At 44.3% G+C, this 23,237-nt stretch overlaps 1 protein-coding gene and 1 pseudogene across 1 annotated transcript in view; both read right to left on the bottom strand.

The window, feature by feature from the left end:
• The window catches only part of Dtd1 (D-aminoacyl-tRNA deacylase 1), a 160,436-nt gene that overhangs the window by 92,508 nt on the left and 44,691 nt on the right, over positions 1-23,237 (bottom strand).
• LOC147995723 (small ribosomal subunit protein RACK1 pseudogene) lies at positions 7,011-8,127 on the bottom strand (annotated as a pseudogene).

The raw sequence follows: 23,237 nt of genomic DNA, 5'->3' as shown, positions 1-23,237 counted from the left end.
ACCAGGAAAGGAGATAATATTTGAAATGTAGATAAAGAAAATATCCAATAAAAAAATGAAGAAAAAATATTTTCTATTAGTCTTGTTATCGTCTAAGTTCCTTTATGACAAAGCTGAGCTTATTTTTCATGTACTTACATTTATTTTCATTTTTATGTGCCTTGTGTTCATGTGATTAATGAAGACACCCTGTCTTAAAATCTTTTTACCATTCTTTTAAAACTAATCATAACAAACCTTACTTTAAAGGTAAAACCTTACTTCCCATCGATCTGTGAGGGCTGCATGGCCAGCATCACCACCCCAGCTACAGAGAGGAAGCCTTAGGACCCTTTACGTCCACCTGTAAAAAGCAGAATTGATACTGGAACCAAGCCCATCTCAAAATCCACTACGGAAGACCTCACACTTTCATGTTATTGTTGGGACATGGCCCGGGAATGGAATCACGCGAGGAGAATTCTGAGTGCTTGTGAGAACACACAAGAAAAGAAGACAAGAGTCTTGTTGCCTCTGTTTCTTTAAAACATGGAATTGTTCTTTAAAGACGGCTTCTCCCAGGTGAAATGGGTGGGGTAAGTCTACTTCACATTACTCCAATTGCTTGCTATGGTCTTTAATTAAATATTTAAATTATGCTTTACAAGCTTTATGGAAAACATGTCTCAGTCATGGGCAGTGTGTCCTTCTGATGGTACACAGCTTGAACTCATAAGAACTTCACTCATGTGACCTTTCTTAACCCTCAGAGTATAAGGTGTCTGCGGCTCTGAATAAAGCTGGCTGGTGTATGGGACTTTAGTCCCCCTCATCTACTGGCTCCACTCTCCCGGGTCCCTCCAGCTCTAGAGTTGTGACAACTTATTTTTATTAGTATATTTGATTGCATTAGATAATGGGCTTCACCAGGACATTTTCATACATGTACAGATGTGCTTTGATTACCACCCCATCACCCTCTCCAGTCCCCTGCCTCATCCACAGGTTCCTCCTTATTCCTAAGCAGTCTCCGTTCTGTCCGCTTTTGATGGTTCTTTGTTTGGTTTGGTTTTCTCACTAGACCTCAAACCACCACAATGCTCACAAGAAACCCACCTCCTCTGCTACAGTATTCTAATTAATGCTGTTGTTCCTTTTCTATCCCCCTCTCCATGTCAGAAGTGGAATCCAGGGCTTTGAACATCCTAGGCATGCACTGCCCTGCTCAGCAACATCCTCAGCGACTTAATCTTTTCAGTAAATGCAGAGTCAGTGGCCAGGGCCTCTCCCAACTGCTGTAGCCTGCCTCCAAAATAGCCCCCAGGGGCCATCGCTTTCTAACACTCAGGCCTGTGTAGCCCCATCTACTACTGAATGACCATGACCTATGCAACCAATGAGGCACATGTGTGATTTGTGAGGTAGAGCCTGAAGGCACTGTGGCTTCTACCTTGTCCCTTGAGCCTTGGGAAGCCTCTCTATGCAGAGGCCTGAAGACCTCTGCCAATGACCAACCACAAGCTGTGAGGCCCAGGATTGAGGCACTACCTGCGAGATGAAGCCTCCAGTCCCATCAAACCATCAGAGATGGCAGCCTAGCTAAGAGCAGAGAGCTTCACTGCATCCTGACCAGGCCTCCCCACCCCTCCCAGTCCTAGAAGGCCCAAGCAAAGCCTCTCCCGAATGTCTCCACACAGGAACTGTACGAGATAGTACATATTCATTGTTCTCAGTCAATAAATCTAGAATTTGTTACACAGTAATAATGGCAAAGCACCCTTATCTTTCTAGGACTTCCGGAGCTCAATGGATAATCAGTGCTTGTCAATTTGAATGAGGCAAAACCAAGGAACTGTTGACTCAGCAACAATCTCCTACTTTTGTGACAAAGACACTGTATGTGTGACTCAGCAGGGTTAGCTGTGTCATCTGTGGCCACACACGTTTTGAGAATATTTTGGATAAATAAAAGTCAAGATAGAACTGTAGGCAGTATTTATCTTAAATGTCTTTAAAACTACTGGGGAGTCTGTAGTGGTATTTTTCCCCCTGATGAATAAAGATTGCAAGAAACCAATCACTGGGCGAGAAGGTGGGACTTCCAGGTCAGGGAGAGGAAGAGGGAACGCAGGAGAAAGAGACTGGTTTTCTGTACAGCGGGAGCAAGCAGACACATTGTAGGAAGCCAGAGGCTGTTGGTTCAAGTGGCAGATCCTGGTGGATTTCTAACACAGAATAGTGTGTAAAATTAGGATGTTACATTCTGCACTCAGCAATTGTTACCTATTGATTCTAAACTAAGATTGTGTGGTGTTTTCCTTTACGAGGAAACTCAACTGGGTTCCATAGAGAGGTAACTGCAGCAGATTGTGGGTTTGCAGAAGTGCTGCACCCCAGCCAGCCGAGGGAACTTGGAAGTGCAGGACAGGCTTGGCAGCAGCGAGCCACAGGGAGGAAAGAGTGATTACTGAGCTCTGGAAAGGTGGAGCCAGCCTTGGGACAGGCTTTAGCTAAAGTAGACAGGCTGAGAACATGCCGGTCTGCTGGCCAGCACCTAGCGGGCACTAGCGTGGATTTGGTTTTTAATAACTCATGCTACAGGAGTCTCTGTCTATTTCCTAACAAATAAAGGCTGCTTTTGCTCCACACACACCTTGAGTTCATTTGGTTTGGTATGGCTTCTGCCAACAGCCATGGTTTGCTGTAGCCTCCTCTAAAGAGGCCCAGTTCTAGGCTGCAGTTATTAGGGTGCACAGGTCCCAGAGGGCAATGGTCTGAGGAGAATCTCAGTGTGTCCTGTGCATTCACTCAAATGGGAACCTAACCATGACCTTAGTTAGGAAAGCATTAACTTTGAGAAAATTCATGAAAGCTCTGTGGAATCAGAGCCATGCTAATGTCCTATTTTGGATCATTACACTACAGCTGTTGGACAAGTAACAGAAACTGCGGTGTGTGGATAGTCTATGTGCTAGTTTTATAATTTTTGTACTAGTTACTTTGGTTTGTTTGGTTTTGTTTTTTATTCTGGAGAGTTGGTTGGTCGGTTGGTTTGTTGGTTGCTTGGTTGGTTTGTTTGTTGAGACAGGGTTTCCCTGTTTAGTCCTGGCTGTCCTATAGCTCTCTTGCTAGACCAGGCTAGCCTTGAACTCACATAGAACCACCTACCTCTGCTGGGACTATAGGAATGTGCCAACACACCCAGCTTATAACTAGTTATATTGAAACTTAAAAGTTTTAAAAACAAAATTCATCTTAAAGCAATAACAACAAAAACAATGGCATAAATTTAAATGACTCTTCCTTGAAGGACTATGGTGTCAGTTTTCCAGAATGTACTTGGAAAAGCCTTTCTGACACAGTCACAGTTAAGGAAGGTGCTGAGATGTGGAGGTTTCAGCTTGATTTCAATCCTCCCATTCTCTGCTGACTGGGTGTGTGTTGTCATATATGGGAGTTGCAGAGTTCGGAACATTGACAACTGGAACAGAAAGCAGATACAGAGACCCACCAACAGCCAGGTACCCCTTCTCATGCAGTAAAGGAGTCAGTCACAGGGGAGCATGAACAGAGATGTCAATAAAAGCTGGTAAGGTGCTTCCAATCCCCTGGTGCCCTGGTGGAGAAGCTTGGCAATGCACTCAGAAGAGAGATGGATTCCTGAGTAAGAAGATGAAGGAGGCTCCCATAGTACACTCTGGAAAACTGCTACCAGAGCCCTTCCGGAGCAGGGTTAATGCCATTTAAATTAAAGCTAGCATGGGAAACCTCCTTCCAGTTGTTGGGTCAGGGGAGACCAAGAGAGTTCTGAGACTGTATGGCTTATTGTCACTGCCTCCCAGAACTGAAGGTAAGTCCCCATTGCTGAAGACACCATGCACTTGAGACACAAGGGCTGGAGGAATTGAACTGGAAATGACCTGGAAACCTCCTTCCTGAGGACCAACTCTCATCATATCTAAGGTGCCGTCCAAGCCGCCAAGGGAGACAAGCAATTAGGGGTCCTACCCATCCCTAAAGACTACAAGGCACAATGATCAGCACAGCAAGACAGCCCATGGTGCTGCAGTGGCACTTTAAGCTTGGAGGTAACAATGAGCCATCTAATTAACTGAAGACTCTCCAACTCAGAAGGAGAGAATTCATGCCTAGTCTAGAAACTTGGCCAACTACCGTATCTGAAGAGGTCACTGGTCCAAGAAGAGCACCAACTACTTCTATTTCCCTAAACCAACATAATTTCTCACCATTCTAACTGGACATCCTTAGGCCCACAGGTAAGTGTCAAGCCTCTTTCTGCAGCAGATGAAGAGCATTACAGAAATCTGCAACTGGTCAAATGCAGAGAACAAGTGAGCGTGGGGTGCCCACCCCAGAAGACAGCTGTAACGCAGCCCCCACACCTATGGCTCAGGAGAATCGCAGAAGACAGAGCAGGAGAAATTGTAAGAGCCCAAGGACCAGGGTACCTGCTGCCAGGTAGTGTCTTCTCTGCATAGCAAGGAAGCTGTGTGCATGAAATCTCAACAACGTGGCTGCCTACGTAAGACCTGCATAGCACCACCAGTTGACATACCAACATGAATGGGAGAAATTTCACAAAGTTCCACCCTTAAGAGCTAAAGGCAGTCATGGCTGCTGAGAGAGGGAGAATCCGTTTTCTCCTAGAACAAGTCCCCTGACAGGTTAACTAATCACAAATTAAATTAGAAGTTAAAATACAGCACTCATATATGAAATTCTCAAAAGAACCAAGTTTAAGTTTTTTGTTTTTTTTTTTTTAAAAGTAAGGTAGATCCCTGATACTTTCTAGAGAGTCACCCCACCTCCCATCCCCCTACCCTGAGGTTACACTTCCATTCATTCTGATGGCCCTCAGGGTTTCACTCCTGTCTCCCCACCCCCATACTTGATCATGTTCCCCTTTTCCCCTCCCCGTTCCCCCTCTCCCACCCAGATCCCTCCCTTCCTCTGCCTCCCATGATTGTTTTCTTCTCTCTCCCAGGTGGGATTGAAGCATCCTTACTTGGGGCCTTTGCTTGCTAACCTTCTTGAGTTCTGTGGGTTGTATTCTGTACTTTTTTGGGTAATATCCACTTATCAGAGAGTACATACCACGCATATCCTTTCAAGTCTGAGTTACCTCACTCAGAATGATATTTTCTAGCTCCATCCATTTGCCTGCAAAATTCATGATGTCCTCATTCTTAATAGTTGGATAATATTCCTTTGTGTAAATGAACCACATTTTCTGTATCCATTCTTCTGTTGTAGAAGAGACTCTCAGGACTCAAAGGGAGGGATCTTAGATGAAATGCCCAACAGTAAGGACAGGAAACTCGTACAGTCCACTTCCAGTAGAAGGTCAGAGCATCAAGTGGAGAGATGGGGTTGCCATCCCACAGTCAAAAATTCTGACCCAGAATTGTTCCTGTCTAAAAGAACTGCAGGGACAACAATGGAGAAGAGATTGAGGGAAAGGCAGTCCAGTGACCGGCCCAACTTGGGATTCATCTCAAGGGGAGGCTCTCTAACACTTATACTGATGTTATGGTGTGCTTACAGACAGGAGCCAGCATGGCTGTCCTCTGAGAGGTGCAACAAGCAGCTGACTAAGACAGAAGCAGATACTTAAGTCAGGGACCCCAATAGTTGAATTATGGAAAGGCAGGAAGAAGCTGAGGAGGAGGGTTAACCCATAGGAAGACCATCAGTCTCAACTAACCTAAACCCCCAAGATCTCTCACACACTGAGCCGCCAACCAGGCAGCATACACAAACTGGTCTGAGCCCCACTCCCATCCCCCAACACATATACAGCAGAGGGCTGCCTGGTTTGGCCTCAGTGGGAGAAGACACACCTAACCTTCTAGAGACTTGAGGCACCAGGGAGTAGGAAGGCCTTGTGGAGAGGAGGGCAACATCCTCTTAGAGACAGAGGGGAGGAGAAATGGGATGAGGAACTGTGGAAGAGCAGACTGGGATGGGGCAGGGCAACAACTGAACTGTAAAAAAAATAAAAGTAATTTTTAAAAACGTACAGCAAGTGGTACCTTGGTGAGATGAATTTTCATTGTGTTACACCAGTGAGATCACCAGGTTTGTCAGCTGTAACAGCTAACTTGTCGAACATGATCCCAATAAAGGTATATCCATTCAGGAAACCATTAACCTTGAACTTCTAAGAAGAAGCCCTATTTGCCAAGTTACCAGACTAGAATAAAATCTTCCTAGGAGACTGAGGGTATCCAGGCCTCCCTGATTTGTAGTTGTTTCCTTTGCTAGCCTAGAGAATAAGCAATATTTATGGACAAAGACATCCACTGAGGCAAACTAAATACCATCAAATATAGGAAATAGCCAGTGAATGCTATGTTGAGGTCCCTCCCATAGATTCTGATCATGCTTTTCTAACTGGGCTTCAGTCATTAATGTTTATAACTCTGCCACACACAGAACATATAAAATGTGCCTTTTGGGACAACTGATTACCACTGAATCAAAGTTGACAATCTGTTGTATTATCCTCTCTCCTTATGTGGGTTTCAGGGTTTCTATAGTACAAAGTTAGCAAGATAAGTACTCAGAAAAATTGCTCTAATTAAAAGAGACTAACCCTTGTGATAAACAGAAGTTATCGCACTCACTACAAGAAGCAAGAAAACGAATTCCCACAGAGAAAGCAATTGGGCTGAGGCGTCAGAGGTTGGAGTAGGCTGCTAATGGATTAGCTCATTAGTCTACTATCACTGCTCCCATAAACTCTGTGGTAATCGAAGCCATTTGTATCTAGATTAATTCACCAGAGTTCATGGCCTTGTTTGAAAAACAGGCACACCAAATTGGAAACATTCACATTAGATGCTTATTCCCTGGACTATTATCCACCCTAAAATTCTGGATTCTTGTTCTGTCATTACAGAAATTATGCCGAAAGAGGATTGTCATAACATGGTAAACATGCTTATAGCCAAAAGCACCCTAAAAATAAGTGGCTATTTTAAATTATACATTAAAATGAAAGGCAGAAATATCAGCCATAAACTTTTTTTTCAGAAAGCCAGTTTATTTCTAAGACTGTGTCATAAACTTTTAGCGGGTACCAATAGTCACCTGCCATACTCGCACCAAGATGTCTGTATAGCCAGCAGAGTCTGGCCATCAGCACACCATGCCAGAGAGGTACACTGGGGTGGCTCTGCCTGGCTGCTGGTGCTGATAACTTCTTGCTTCATTCATCTACAATGATCTTGCCCCCCAAGTCCCAGATCTTGATACTGGGGCCAGTGGCAGCACAAAGCCAGTAGCAAGCAGTTAGGGCTGAAGCACAAGGAATTGATGATGTCTGGCCATCTAAAGTGTAAAGGTGCTTGCCTTCACTGAGGTCCCACAGCATAGCCTGGTCATCCTGGCCTCCAGAAGCACAAAGGGATCCATCTAGAGAGACGGTTTCTGTGCTCAGATAGCCATGTGGCCAATGTGGTTGGTCTTTAGCTTGCAGTTAGCCAGATTCCACACCTTGACCAGCTCGTCCCATCCACAGGAGACGATGATAGGGTTGCTGTTGTTTGGGGAGAAGTGGACACAAGACACCCATCCTGAATGACTCTAATCCTGGACAGTGTATTTGCAGACACCCAGAATATTCTATAACTTTATGGTCTTGCCTCGGTACCCAGAGACAATCTGCCAGTTTTCAGAGAAGGCCACACTCGAGCACATCCTTGGTATGGCCGACAAATTGTCTCGTGGTAGTGCCCGTAGTGAGATCCCAGAGGCACAGTGTTCCATCCCAAAGGCCTGAGAGGGCAAATTGACCATCAGAGGAGATAACATCATAGATAACAAAGTGGGAGTGATGCCACAATTGGTCTCATCCCTGGTCAGCTTCCACATGATGAAGGTTTTGTCTCAAGACACTGACAGGATCATGTCCAAGAACTGTGGTGTGGTGGCCCATCCGTTATGGCCCTTAAGGGTCCCACAAAGGGTTAACTGCTCAGTCATTTCTTCATCTGCTGTGTGTGTTGCCACAGTGACAAGGATGGCACTGGATAGCTCAGGAAGCCAAGCACCACAGCCAGCCATAAACATTTTCTAAGTCATGGTTACGTTTTTAAATAATAATGTAACCTCACCAAAAGAATACCATTAATACTAATTAATGCTCAAAAAAAGAAGGTTCTTTTACTACCAGGAAAAGCTTTTGTTTGCACATGTATAAAGCTGAAGGCTTTAATTTATTTAACCTTTCCCTCAACCATTTTTTCAACCTGTCAAATACAGGCAGTATTGTCATCAGTGTGATGTATGGGTGCCGGGGACTGCCAGCATGACCCTCGGGACTCTAGCCCAGAGGAACAGGCAAAGAGCTGAGTGCTGAAGATGGATCTGCAGGGCAGATGTTGCGGGACTCTCAGCCTCACCCAGCTTTTGCAGAAAAGGCCACACAGAGACCTGGCCACCTCCTGCGCCTTGCAGGGAAGACGATTCACATGATCAAATAGCAAGAACATGGAAACATCGTGGAGCTGACTCCTGGGGGTTCAAGTGCCACTTGTTGGCCTGATCAATGACAAGATGCTATTGTTTAAACAGACCAGCTTCAAACTGTGAAAAGTACAAGCTAAAGAAACCTGAGCCAAAGATCAAAAACTCAAGTGACAGCAAATGCTGGCAAGGATGCGGAGAAAGAGGAACACTCCTCCATTGTTGGTGGGATTGCAGACTGGTACAACCATTCTGGAAATCAGTCTGGAGGTTCCTCAGAAAATTGGACACTGAACTACCTGAGGACCCAGCTATCCCTCTCTTGGGCATATACCCAAAAGATGCCTCAACATATAAAAGGACACGTGCTCCACTATGTTCATAGCAGCCTTATTTATAATAGCCAGAAGCTGGAAGGGACCCAGATGCCCTTCAACAGAGGAATGGATACAGAAAATGTGGTACATCTACACAATGGAATATTACTCAGCTATCAAAAACAATGACTTTATGAAATTCATAGGCAAATGGATGGAACTGGAAAATATCATCCTGAGTGAGGTAACCCAATCACAGAAAAACACACATGGTATTCACTCACTGATAAGTGGATATTAGCCCAAATGCTTGAATTACCCTAGATGCACAGAACACATGAAACTCAAGAAGGATGACCAAAACGCAAATGCTTCACTCCTTCTTTAAAAGGAGAACAAGAATACCCTTGGGAGGGAATAGGGAGGCAAAGTTTAGAACAGAGGCAGAAGGAACACCCATTCAGAGCCTGCCCCACATGTGGCCCATACATATACAGCCACCAAACTAGATAAGATGGATGAAGCAAAGAAGTGCAGGCCGACAGGAACCGGATGTAGATCTCTCCTGAGAGACACAGCCAGAATACAGCAAATACATAGGCGAATGCCAGCAACAAACCACTGAACTGAGAGCGGGACCCCCGTTGAAGGAATCAGAGAAAGAACTGGAAGAGCTTGAAGGGGCTCAAGACCCCATATGAACAACAATGCCAAGCAACCAGAGCTTCCAGGGACTAAGCCACTACCCAAAGACTATACATAGACTGACCCTGGGCTCCATAGGTAGCAATGAATAGCCTACTAAGAGCACCAGTGGAAGGGGAAGCCCTTTGTCCTGCTAAGACTGAACCCCCAGTGAACGTGATTGTTGGGGGGAGGGCGGTAATGGGGGGAGGATTGGGAGGGGAACACCAATAGAGAAGGGGAGAGAGAGGGGTTAGGGGGATGTTGGCCCGGAAACTGGGAAGGGGAATAACAATCGAAATGTAAATAAGAAATACTCAAGTTAATAAAGATGGAAAAAAAAAAAAGAAAAAAGAAAAAAGAAACCTGAGCCAATGCAACCTGAACCATGTCTTCCATTACAGCCCATCTCTCTAACCTAACAGCTAGGCCATGTGACCTGGACCTAGTCATTGACCAGGATGACCAAAAGTCTCCCTTTCATGGTGACTGCACAGGTCTGGTGTGAGGCTACAAAGCTATGAATCCTTTAAGTTGTTAGTTCTCTGATCTAACTTGTTAATAGCCAAGCTCTGCTCTTTACCAATGCCTCTTCAGACATAAATACTTCATTAAAAAAAAAAAGCTTACTTTTAAAGTTATAAATTTCTCCAAAACAGCTCCCTAACATTTGACTTAAAAACAGAAAGGAAATTTGGGGAGGAGTGTCAGAGCCATTATGCAGAGAAAGAAAGCGAATTAGCATTTTATGAGTTAGAGCTCATTTAAAGCATGCCATTTGTTTGCAGCTTATAATCCTCCTACATTAATTACAAGCCACTAATAAGTCAAATTATTCAGATTTCAAAAGCTGCTTGAATTCTTGGAGTATTAGGATTTCATACTCTGAAGTCAAACTCAACAACTATTTTCATATATTAATATACTTTAAATTAACAGTTAAGTTCAAAGAAAGCTAATTTATGAATCTTCTAATTATTCTTCAATTCATTAAGTATGCTAAGATCCAGCTACAGCCCGCTTATTAGGAGCCCCAGACACAGATGGTACACTATTCTTGCTTAAAGACGTCTCAGACATGCTAGCAAAATATTTCTTTAAGAATATCAGCCAATACATGTTCCTAAGCATCTCCTTGCTCTAAGCTGTGAGGTCAGCTAGTCCCTAGGCACATGCGAGAGTCTTCACAACTCTGTTCTAAATGCCATCCGACAGCTGGCTGCGAGTTGGTTCAGCTGGTAGAGGTGTTTGCCACTCAAGTCCTAAGTTGCATCCTGGAACCCCATGAGAAGGTGAAAGGAAAGAACCAACTCCACAAAGTTGTCCTCTGATCTCCACATGCATGAAGCACACACACACACACACACACACACACGAGAGAGAGAGAGAGAGAGAGAGAGAGAGAGAGGCATCATTATAATAATTAATAATAAATTGCTTCTAAAAAAAAGTCTACCTTCTTCCTCATTATTTTCAATGATGCCCAGCATAATCCCAGACTTCTGCAGTCTACAAAACGCTTTTCATTTTCTGTCCTCATTTCTTCTGCTGTGATTCTTTAGAGCTAAAGCTCCTCACAACCTCAAATTCAAGTCAAGTGCACTCCCTCTTGCTTGAGGCTCCACCAAGCAGGAAACATAAGGCCTGGTTTTTTATGTGGATGCTGTATTTTGGACCTTGAATGTCCTCAAAGGTCCAGGTGTTGAAATCATGGTCTCTAGTGTGTGATGATACCTGAAGCTGATGCAGCTTTTAAGATGTAAAATCTATGGGAAGAAGTTAGGTCACTGGGGAATGCCCATCAAAGAGATGTTACCCCAGCCCCTCTTCTTCCTCCTTCTTTGTTTCCTCTGCCTCACACTCCCATCACGCTATGCTACTTTACTAGAGGTCCAAAATCAACAAACTAACTGACTATGACTCTGAGCCAAATCAACCTTTCCTCTTTATAAAGTGATTTGCCCAAGTATTTTGTCATAGTAACAGAACACTAGTAACAGAGTAGGCATTTATTTTGGTCTGATGTAAAACATCTCCCATAGGCTAATGCGTGGCAAACTTGGTCCACAGCTGGGGATGGACTTGCAGTAGGGCCTGCTTGAGAAACTGGGTCACTGAGGGCAGGCCTTGAGGTGACTTTACCTGTTGCCATTTCTTGTGCTCTCTTTGCAGACACAATGGAACCAGCTGCCTTGCTCTCCTGCCAACATGCTTTCCTTACCACCACAAACTGTAGCTCTTCTTAAACTGTAACCAAAATTAACCCTTCCTCCATAAGCTGCCCCTCAGCAGGAACTTGTTCAAGCCCTAAGAAGGCTTGCCGCTGTCATAAACCTGAGCATGGAGTTCACAGGCCTTTGGAAAGGTTTGTGGTGTTTTGGAGGGAACAAGGAATCTGTTGGGAACTGAGCAAAAGACCACTTGCATTTGTGTCATATTCTGACAAGGAACCTGGCTTTGTTCTGCCTAGGTCCTAAGAAGTAAAGTGAGACTAAAAGAGAGCGAGCTTCAGGGCTGGAGAGAAGGCTCTGTAGTTAAGAGCACTGGCTGTCCATGCACAGTGGACCCGGCCGGGTTCCAACACCAGCACTCGATGGTGGCTTAGCGCTAACTCCAGCTCCAGGGGTCCCAAAGCTCTCCTCTGTCTTCTCCAAGCACCAGGCTCACACTTGGTACATATCCATGCATGTAGGCAAGACACCATGTGAAATAAATGTAAAGACAAACATGAAAAATAAAATTTTAAAAATTTAAGTAATAGGTGTTTGCAGAGGAAATTACAAGATTTCATCCAGGCTTTGTCATGATTATCACATACTGATTTGGGTTTTTTGTTTAGTTTTAGTTTTAGTTTTAGCTTCTTTTATTACTTTTTTTAAGACAAAGTTTACATGCATAGAATATGCAAGAGTGAGTGGGCCGAGGAGGCAGGCATCGATGAGGCCAGACAACCTGTAGTAGCCTTGGATTTCCTTCCAGGATGCCTGGAAGGGCCAGTGTGTAAAACCACAGTGACAAAGCCTAAACTATGATGAGGACTCCACGATGCTGGAGAGGACAGGACCAGGAGTTATCCAGCAAGGGAAACTGTAAGCACAGAACAGAGCCAGAGCCAGAGCGAAGCTGTATGTTCTGCAGGTAGCAGAGCTGGGATAGGGAGGGTGACTAGTTACCCAAACCCTTTGGAGCTCAGAGGGTTCCATCACAATCCCCAGATGCTAGATGGACATAGAGCGGCAAGATTTGGTGTTTGCCCTGCTGGGTTTAGTCTTGCTGTGGTCTCTGATCTTCCTTGTTATGCCTCCTTTAGCTCCGTTGACACCCTGTACAGTATATGTTTGGAATGTATAGTTTATACTTGTTTAAAACAAATACAGAAGACCTGAGCTAGAGTCTCAGCACCCGTATGGTGACATGCAACTTTCCAGTGCACAGACATTAATGCTTGTGAAACATTTATACACCATAAAGCAAAATAACCACATTTCTTTATTAAAAAATGTAAACAAACAGGGGCTTACAAGGAGGAAACTGCCTTGAATGTCCAAAGAAACTTTGAAGCACCTTCTTAGAAATGTTAGAAACTATGAGGACTTTTACATTTGTAATGAATGTGCTTTGTTATAGAAGATGACCAAGACTCCATGAAACCAGAATGCTGTGGTTTGAAATGTGAATGTTCCACATAGGCCCATAGGTTTGAACATCTGATCCCCAGCTAAGGGGGTCCTTGTGGTGGGTCTAACTGGCAAAGGTAGATCTCTTGGAGTAGGCATGGAGTTTTCTGAGCTTGCCCATCTCCTGTCCCTTCTCTCTGTTTCTTGACTCCTGCCACCATGTCTTCTCTGCCATCATGGACAATTATCACTTACTAACTTAGAGCCACACAAACTCTTCTTCCTTTAAGATGTCCTTGCCAAGTAGTTGGTGGCAACATTGAGAAACAACTAACACACAGCATCTCTCACAGCCTGCTCCTTAGAGCTTCACTCAAGAGGAATGGTGCTCTTCATCTGGAGACCGTCCTACTCACAGGGGCTGGGGCAGGAGGCTCATTTGAGCCTAGGAGTTTAAGGACAGCCTAGTCAACACGATTCCCTATCTAAAAGAGAAAAGGATAAAGCCACCCGGACAGCATCATAGACTGGAGCCACAGGGCTCCTGCCTGCTTCCCTAGAATCCTGCTCCAGCCCTGAGGCCCTTGGTCTGTACACAGCTCAGGCCAAAACCTAGAGGGGCTTCTCTGGACCACCTGATAGTTATGAACTATCAAGTAGGAACTCAGAAAGAAAAGGGTTTGAATGACATCTTACTGCCCCTAGGAGCTACTCCACCAGGCAGAAAACAGAAGGGGGCACTTCTCCCAAACTGTAAAGATTATTTATATAAGCAGTATTTTCCAGTTGATCCTTACTGAGAACCCTGCAAAAGGCCTAAAGGGGCACTCAGTACGCGTTACAAAGGAGATGCAAATGACACGTAAATGGTGAAATGAGGATTCTTTGGAGCCTGCAGCCTGTCCCCTGTGCACAGCCACCTCAGACAGCTCCATGTATGCTCCCTGGTCACTGGTATTTTGCCACAAGGCTTTCTCAGAAGCCCTGAGAGCCGTGAGGGCAGGAATCAGTGGCTAGGCTTCATCTCCAATCCTCTGGACAGACAACCAGCACACACTCTGTATCCCAGTATAAAATTTTTAAAAGTGTTAGTTTGATGTCCTAAGCCCTTAAATGGTATTCTAGGTTAGACCTTCAGATTTAGACACCAGACAGACAAAGCCATGGTTCTCAGCTAGAGCTATGCACACAGTCACTGCTAAGTCTATGACACTGTTGAGTCAGCGTGCAGTTCAGCTTCCCGGGCCAGGACCTGGGAATTCTAATGCTGACACCGCCCGCAGGAGTACAGCAGTGGAGCTCCACAGAAAGACCATAAACTTCAGTACAGCACCTCTGAAGGGATGACCATGAGGGTTTACGATAAACTCTCTCCTTGCTGGGCATGGTGGCACACACCTTGCTGGGCATGGTGGCACACACCTGTAACCCAAGCACTCTGACATACAGACAGCAGAACCTCTAGTTTGTGGGCAGCCGGTGCCACACACTAAAACTGTGTCTGAAGAGAGGGTGGAACAAACTCTCTTTACCAGAATGTGTTAGACGAAAGGGAGCCACAATAGTGGGAGGCAGCCAGACTGATTACGCACCAACAGATGGTTTCAGTTTTGACATAAATAGACTTGCACTACACATATTCTTTAGAGCTGTGATTATTTTATATAATGGTATATCTACTGCATTTCCCCACTGTTCACTCGACTTTTACAAATAATTGAATATATGTCCTTTTCTGAAAAATCCAGCCCTGACCACTGACCAGAAGCCCTGCCCTTGAGAATCCAGCTCCCCATAAGGAATGGGATTCTCTTTCAGGTCTTTGTCAGGTCTTCTAATAGCTCTCCTCTCTGACGCTGGCAGCACCATCTGCTTTCATTACCACAGTGGCATTAATACATTTTGATATTTAGGAAGGCCAGGCCCCTCTGTGAGATTCTTTTAAATTACATTTATCTCTTTAACTCCATTGAAATGTATTCTAAGGGGTGGCATAAACTAAGAATCTAAAATGATTAATTTTCCATAATTGCCAACCAATTGCCCAGTTACCACTTCCAGAGAAATCTTCCATCTGTCATAACTGTATGATGCCTACTTTGTCACACAAGCAAACGTCTGCAGTGAAGGGCACACATTCTCTTCTGGACTGCCTCTTGTCTACCTGTGGGCTGAGATTCTCACTCTTGGGGAACTGACACTCTAGACAACAAATTTCAAAGGTAAAATAACCAGAAGAAATACAATTTTAGAGGTAATAAATCTGACAAAAGAATGGGGGAGCGATAGGAGGCCCTGGGGGTGAAGCACAGAGCAGCCCAGGATGGAGTCACAAACCAAGTACTCGGAAGGCCAGAAAGGTGGGGAGAGACTGGTGGGAGGGAGGGGGCAGGCCTGAGCTCACAGGCGTGTGAACTGAACAAATGCACAGTCCCCACACTCATAAAGGTCTGCATTTATTTAATGCTCTGCCACTGCATCCTGAAATTCTTAATAAGTTTACCCAGGAATTTGCTTCTCATTGGTTAAGTCTCATGGAGGCCATGACATATGCTCATGTGCAAAGGAGACATACACAGTGTGGGTGTCTGCGGTCTTCCCCTGCTGCTGGCCCACACACAGTCTCGGGGTGCTTCACAAGTATAGGATTCCCATGGGCTCGCAACACCTGGGAGTCCAGTGATACTGAAAGCAAGTGCAGTATAAGAGAGTCAAATCCATGGCTGAGAAAGCAAGGTTGGAAGCCCAAGGACCACAGTTTCCCTCTGAATCACAACTGCCTTGAACACAGAAAGGGCAACAGGGCTCTAAGGCCCCCAAACCCCAAAGAGCCTCACCACTGCCTTTCTACTCTCTCCTATCAGTCTCAATTACTATCCACCTTGGATGCCATGACACAGAAGGAAACGGGGTGCCTGCAGCTGCTCTGCTGGCCCCTTTCCTTTCATTACTCCTCAGTAAATGGAGGAGGTGTTGGCAGAACATGTGTGTGATAAACGATGAACAAAATCAGGTAAATCCATTTCTACCATTCTTATCGAAATGAACTGTACAAGTATGACCCCTAGGCATGAACTATAAAATACAAATGGTATCATTTTGGTAATTTACATGCAACTCAAGTGTGTTTGAAACGGGCACTGCATACTCTAAATGGTAAAAGCCATGCTAATACCATCTATGTTTTATTCTTCCTTTGCCTGGATGACATTAATAGGAAAGTCATCATGATGAATGCTGAGGAGTTTATGAAAAAAAACCTTGGCATTTTAGTGCCCATAAGGTTATCACCACCATAACCCATGCTTTCTGATCAAGGAATCTGTTTTTTTTTATTCTTCATCAAATCCCAAAAAATACCCATCCAACCCTATCAAGGCATCAACCTATCCTCGTGGTCCCTCCTTGACCAGCCCAGCTCTGTGATCTACAACTTCACTTCTGTCAGGAACAACCTGTGGCCCCTTTCTTCTAGAGGATCTGCTGACGCCAGCCTAAGGTACAGTCCAGGCAATGGGCCCAGTTTTGAAATGTGAAGCTTAAACAGAAGCTACCAAGTACCAAGCATATGGACCTTGCAGGCGGCCCTTCTAGCAATCAGAGAAGAAAATGCATCAGCTTCCTACAGCCATAATCTGGTCTTTTATCCATACCAAAGGTGTTGGTTAGTTTTTATCAACATGATAAACTGCAGTCATCTGGGAAGAGAGAATCTCAATTGAGAAAATGTCTCCATCAGGTTAGACTGTAGGTAACTCTATGGTGCATACTTTTTATTAGTGACTGCTGTGGGAGAGAGCAGCCCACTGTGAGTATGGTCACTCCTGGGCAGGTGGTCCCAATTGAATAAGGTAGCTGAATGTGAGCTAGCAGGCCAGCCAATAGCAGCATTCCTCCATGTTGTCTGCTTCAGTTCCTACCTCCAGTTCCTGCTCTGAATGCCCATCATGATGGACTGTAAGCAACTGTAAGCCGTAAGCCAGACGAACACTATCCTCCCAATGTTGTTTTAACTCACAGTCTCGGGTGTTTTAGGCCAAAGTCGTTTGGTCCAGGAGTGTGAGGCAGCAAAACATGTCAAGAAGTATGTGGCTTGCTCACCTCCTGGTGGCCCGAAACAGAGATAGGAAAGGGCTGGAATCCCAGTATCCCATGCAACAGCATACCACCAACTTTCTTCCACCAAGCATCATCCCCTAAAGGTCTCATCCTAACACTTATGCCACAGGTAGCTAGGGAGCAAATCTTGAACATACAGAGGGGTAGCATTTTGTATCCAGCAGACCTTGGGGGGAAGAAATTACCAAAGCAAACAAAAAGAGTGTAGGAGAAATACAGCATGACCTAGTGGCCAGCCTACTTGGCACACTCTGCTTCTAAATAAGAAGCATGGCACACCGCACTCCTAAGGTCAGAACACTGAATTCTGGAGTGGTGTGAGTAGCCAGTACTGGGCCACAGGTAAGTCTACACTCTCCATCTCTCTTTTATTTTAAAAACTTTGTTTATTTCATGTATATGAGTACACTGTAGCTGACTTCAGACACACTAGAAAAGGGTATGGGATCCCATTACAGATAGTTGTGAGCCACCATGTAGTTACTGAGAATTGAACTCAGGACCTCTGGAAGAGCAGTCAGTTCTCTTAACCACTGAACCATCTCTCCAGCCCTCCATATCTCTTTTAATGTTCTTCTTCCACGTAGAGATCCTGGTGGTGTGAGCATTTCCTATCTCATCCAAGGTAATGTGCTAACCATTTAGTCAAGAAAGGAACTCAAAACAAGTCAGGAACTTGGAGACAGGAGCTGATACAGAGGCCAAGGAAGGGTGCTGCTTACTGGCTTGCTTCCCCTGGCTTACTCAGCTTGCTTTCTTATAGAACCCAGGATCACCAATCAGAGATGGAACCACCTACAATGGGCTGAGCCCTCCCACATCAACCACTAATTAAGAAAATGCGTTATAGCTGTTCTTATAGAGACAGCTTCTCAATTGAGGTTCCTTTCAGTTAACTCTGGTATGTGTGTCAAGCTGACATAAGACTAGCCAGCACATCTGGCTACTTCTCGCCCAGATGTCTACTAGGTGCTCATGCACATCTGTACTAGCAACCATGCCTCAATGTAGGCTCTGTGTACCCCCACTTGCTCCCTAAGCCCTAAGAGCACCCCCTCAGAACCACCCCAATATGACTTCTATCCCACTAAAGTAAGAGTCTCTTGAAGAAAAGAAGCTTTGCCTTACTTCTCTTTCCCTGATAAAGAATCTGACATATAAAAAGCTGTCAGCAATATTTATGAAAAGGAACAAATGCAGGCAACTGTGCCAGTTTATATATGTATGGTCGTGGGTCAAGTGTAAAGGTTAGACTCCCACTCGAAGCCAATGAAAACACTGATCTGTTCTGGAAAACATGTATTCAGAATACAAACATGAAGTTATTTGCATTTGTTATTTCTGAATACTTGGCCTTTTGAGAGTTTTGGGTTGATTGATTAGAAGGGCAGAGAAAGTGGGAATTCCTTTCCCCCCCACACCACTGTCAGAGTTTCACTTTGTTCTGCTGAGCTCGAGGTAACACCAAATGTAAGTGGTTCATCTCAGAAGGTCCAGGCTGATGAGCCTGAAACGAAATCAGGCCCATACGGCTCATTAACATGCATGCCCCTCTTTCCTGACATCTGATTTCCATCAAGGTATAGAGACTAAAGCTTGCAAAGCCACAGGAGTCCCCAGTGGAGGTTTCCAAGCCATTCTGGGCTGTCTGTTTCTTCTTGAGAACAAAGGCCCAAGGAAAGAGTATCAACAGAAAGCCAAACAGGGCAGCTAAGTGACTGAGTAGTCCTCCATGAGGCTAAGGATCAACACCACGGACAGGCAGGTCTCAAACAATACAGGCCCAACTCCTAACCTGATGCTAGGACAAGGACTCCAGCAGGTCATGACAGGGCCACGTGGCCTGAAGTCCCAGGAGCCTAGCCCAGCCTTACTTTGCTGTACTCTCCCACTCTCAGCTCCCCAGTGGCCTTTCTGAGAGCAGATGAAGGAAGGAGATATACTGGGCACTGTGGGCATTCCTCCAGCCTTTAAAAAGAAAGGAGGCGAATGGGGTGAATGGTGTTCTCAGGCCACCAGAAGGGACCCTGTAGCCTGCTGCACCAACATGCTGACCACAAGCAAGGTCTGGGCATTCCAGTGTGCTTTCCAGCATGGCAAAGGCTTCCTTCCATGTCCAAACTGACTTTTTTTTAATCATATACTCTAGCCTCATATAAAGGAAATCAGTACAGGGAAGAGGCAAATACAGTTCTGTGTTTAGTTATATAACAGTAATAATCAGCATCACTGTCCTCCAACAAAAAAGGGATAAACAAAATGTGATATGAATACATATACACAATGGAATATCATTCAGCCATTAAAAAGGAACTGTGGTTTGTGGCAACAAGGATGGAACTAAAGGACATTATGTCAGGTGACAGGAGTCAGGCACAGGAAGGCAAACACTTCATGTTCTTGCTTCCATGCAGATGACAGTGTGAGGAAGAGAGAACTGTGGTTATCAGTGTGTCAGAGATGTACTGGAGAGAGGTCAGCCGGTGCCAAGAGAACCTCAATGTTCCACAGCACACACAGTCCAGCAGCTGTGATTGGCCGTGGCTAACTGTAGAGTTCAAAGCAGCGCATGGGAAGGGTACTGAACACTCCTACACAAAGAAATGACAAATGCTGAAGCTTTGCCGGTCACCTTGATCTGATCGTTACATACTGTCTACATTTAAATGTCATGGAATATGGGATAGAGTGGTATGTGGCATTCATGAAGTTAAAGCAGTAGGTTTACAAGTTCAAGGCAAACCTGAGATTCACTCACATTCTGTCCTTCTTTCATATTCCTCTGTGTGTGTGTGTGTGTGTGTGTGTGTGTGTGTGTGCAAGCATGAGTGTGTCTGTCATGTTGTACTTTATATCTATGATCGATACATCTCAAAATTAGCAATTTAGGGGTTGGGGATTTAGCTCAGTGATACAGAGCACTTGCCTAGCAAGCACAGGGCCCTGGGTTCAGTCCTCAGCTCTAGGGTGGGGGCAGGCGGGGGATTAGCAATTTAAAAACCCACAAACCCTCCACTAAGGCAGGTCTAGGGATTCCACTCTAGATATTGAGATCACATCTCCAAAGCTGGCTAGAGTTGGTCTCTCATTGATGATGACAGAACCTGTAGGAGTGTGACCCCCTTGGAGCCACGGTCCCCTCTTCCCACAGGTGTGTGAATTAGAAGACAGGATCCACCTTCAGCTTAGTAAAACTTACACTGTTGCTGACATTTCTCTAAATCCCAGACAATTAATTAATTTGTTTATCTCCAGAGAATTCCATTTCCCAGGGTTTGGCAAAGTAAGCTGAAAGTCAGTCTGACTCCGGTCCTCCTTCCCCTGGCTTACCTGCTGCCACTCATGGTGACAACACTGATTTACCACAAGTCTGTCCTGGGCCTGAACAGTCTGCGATGCTTCTCTGTGTGGGTCTCACCTCACCAATGCCTGAGTCCAGCAAGGGATCCACCATGACAAATGACTCTAGGCAGGTGCCAAGAAATTCTTCCAGGCCTATTATTCTTAACCTTTATGACTCCTCCTCCTCCTGTTTCTTTTTATTAAATCCTATTAAGATAAACATTAAAGAAATCGAAAAGAAAATTTGGCTGCGCCGACCTGGTAATGTATTCACAGGTCACACCTAGGAGGTAAGCCCAGATTTTCTGGATTTTTTTTTTACTCTAACTTCCCCCAAAACATCTTTCTTTTGAAAAGGCCATATACCTTTGAGGCAATTTTATCACTAATAATAATTCTTACTCAGTAAGACACTAACTTAGAATAAGCTCAGAAAAGTTCCTCGGTTCATCCTCTATCGAATGGGATGGTAATTTAACAACTTAAAGATTCCAGAACCAATACTAGCATTTTGTACAGTTAGATGCTGTTATGCTTCTCTGCACTTTTAGCAAGTTTTAAATATCTTGATTTTTTTAAGGAACAAATATTACAGAGAAACAATTTCCTATTACCTTGCAAATCCAGATCTATAAAAGGAAATATTCACAATAATCTTGTATCACTTTAATAAAAGCAGAAACTTTCCAATGACTCCATAAATCCATCAAAAAGAAAATCGTTACACAAAGTGCAGTCTATTCATAAAATGGAGCCCTGGCTTGCAGTAAAAATGAATGAACCAGCTGTGCGTGAAGCACACACGTGATCAGCAGGATGGGTGAGAGCAAGCTCCAGAACAATGCCGTTTATGGTGCTGTGCCACATAGGCAAGGGCTTCTGTACACATGCAGGCATGCACACTACATCTAACCCTAGAACATCATGTGACCCAAACTGAAAGACAGTCTTCACGTCAATGCCTGTATTAGTCGAAATCAGGGTCGGAACGAAGATCTCACTAACTTAGAATGAAGGATCCTGACGATCCTGACAAGTCAATACAAAGCGTGGTTCGGAACTGGATCCACTCACTATAAAAGGCTTCCCTGGTAATGGGAGTGGAATGTGAATGGCATCTGAAGGTTGGATGCTAGTAAAATAATGGTAAATTTCTGATTTCTATGGGAGTTTGGAGTTTTTACGAGAGAATGTCCTTATTTTCAAGAAATATATAAATGAGTGTAGAGGGGGCATAAGATCAATAACTTATTCTTTGTGTATAGTTTATTTATTCTTATTTTGTGAGCATTAATTGGTGCTTTGCCTACATGTATGTCTGTGTGAGGGTATCAGGTCCCCTGGAATTGGAGTTACAGACAGTTGTAAGCTGCCATGTGGGTGTTGGGAATTGAACCTGGGTCCTCTGGAAGCACAGCCAATGTTCTTAACTGCTGAGCCAACTCTCTAGCCCCCAAAAAACTTATTCTTAAATGGTCCCACAAAAAAAAAAAAGGCTCTCAGCACTGTTTGGCCAACTTGTCCATAAATAGAAATGTATGAATAGTTTATAACTCATGTAAATGTTAACTCAAATGGCCAAAATGCCTGAACAAAATAGAAATACAAAATACATGCACAGTGGACTGTGATGATGCCATTAAATTTTGACCCACAAGCTTGACATGGATGAAGCCTGAAGACATCATGATAAAGCAGGCCAGAGACAAAACTCTGTCACTCAGATGACACACAAAGAGAGTCATCACTGCGGAGGCCAGAGCGTCAGCTCTGCGCATAGCTGCACTCTGTGATGGACAGCTGTCATAACAGCCACAGACACGGGTGTGCCGGAAACAAGTAAACGGTAAGTTCTGTGTCGTGTGCGTGCCACCACAGCACACAGACTGCTGCCTATTTTCCATGAACAGAGAAACAAGCCTGTTTTCTCAGGACTGGAAAGAAATAACGGCACTCACTCATCAACAGTGCTGCCTCAGAGAATAAAAGATCAGAATCGAGCAGTTCTGGTATATCTTAAACTCCTTAATTCTTCAAAGAATATTGATTTATGTATTATATGTAACAAAAAACTGATATAAAATGTTGTCTTCTGGCCTCCTAAGAAAAATTAATGGCGGGGAAAGAACCGTTTCTATAAAAATACCTTTCTACCCAGGAATACTATTAAAAGCTCACTGTTAAAAATAACTTTTTCCAAATTGGTACTTTCCATTCATTACGTGCTTGCTTATTTCCAATTTAAAGATAATAATAATCACAATAATAAGAGAATCCTCCCAGGAGAAATGAAAGGGGCAAAGGGACAACATGAGATTGGAGGAGGGGGACAGAAAATGCGCATAGAGACCCAGTCTGGAGTTTGAATGCAATGCTATAGGAATTCTATTTATCCCCTGAAGGTTTCGTGACCCAACAATGACACCAACAGTTAATAAAAGCTTTTGCCTTCCCTCTGCAGTCTAACAGCGATGCCATTTCTGAACGGAGCCACTGCCCGGGGGATATGATGTGGGTATCGTGTTCCTCACAGAGGAGGAGGGCTGGAGAATGGAAACAGGGCCACAAACTTAGATCTTTCCATTACACAGAAATTGAGGCTTCCGGGCTTCACTTTCATGATTAAAAATAGAAAAAGAAATTGACTTCACATTTTATGGAAAATAGTCAAAGGAATAAATTTCATGTG

The sequence above is a fragment of the Rattus norvegicus genome, chromosome 3 (genome assembly GCF_021556685.1).
Source record: "Rattus norvegicus strain SHRSP/BbbUtx chromosome 3, alternate assembly SHRSP_T2T, whole genome shotgun sequence".
NCBI lineage: Eukaryota > Metazoa > Chordata > Mammalia > Rodentia > Muridae > Rattus > Rattus norvegicus.
The sequence above is the reverse complement of the archived record's forward strand: the minus strand, read 5'-3'. Positions and strand labels throughout refer to the sequence as shown.